Genomic DNA, 363 nt, shown 5'->3' with positions numbered 1-363 from the left:
GGGCTGGAGCAGCTCTGCTCTGGAGCCAGGCTGGGAGAGTTGGGGTGTTCAGCCTGGAGAAGAGAAGGCTCCAGGGAGACCTTAGAGCAGCTTCCAGGGCCTGAAGGGGCTCCAGGAAAGCTGGGGAGGGACTTGGGACAAGGGCAGGGAGGGAGAGGACAAGGGGGAAGGGATTAAAACTGGAAGAGGGAGATTGAGGTTGGACATGAGGAGGAAATTGTTTGGTGTGAGGGTGGTGAGAGCCTGGCCCAGGTTGCCCAGGGAAGCTGTGGCTGCCCCATCCCTGGCAGTGTTGAAGGGCAGGTTGGATGGGGCTTGGAGCAGCCTGGGCTGGTGGGAGGTGTCCCTGCCCATGCAGGGGGT

Source organism: Chaetura pelagica, unplaced genomic scaffold (genome assembly GCF_000747805.2).
Source record: "Chaetura pelagica isolate M959 unplaced genomic scaffold, ChaPel_1.0 scaffold125, whole genome shotgun sequence".
Classification (NCBI taxonomy): domain Eukaryota; kingdom Metazoa; phylum Chordata; class Aves; order Apodiformes; family Apodidae; genus Chaetura; species Chaetura pelagica.
The sequence above is the reverse complement of the archived record's forward strand: the minus strand, read 5'-3'. Positions refer to the sequence as shown.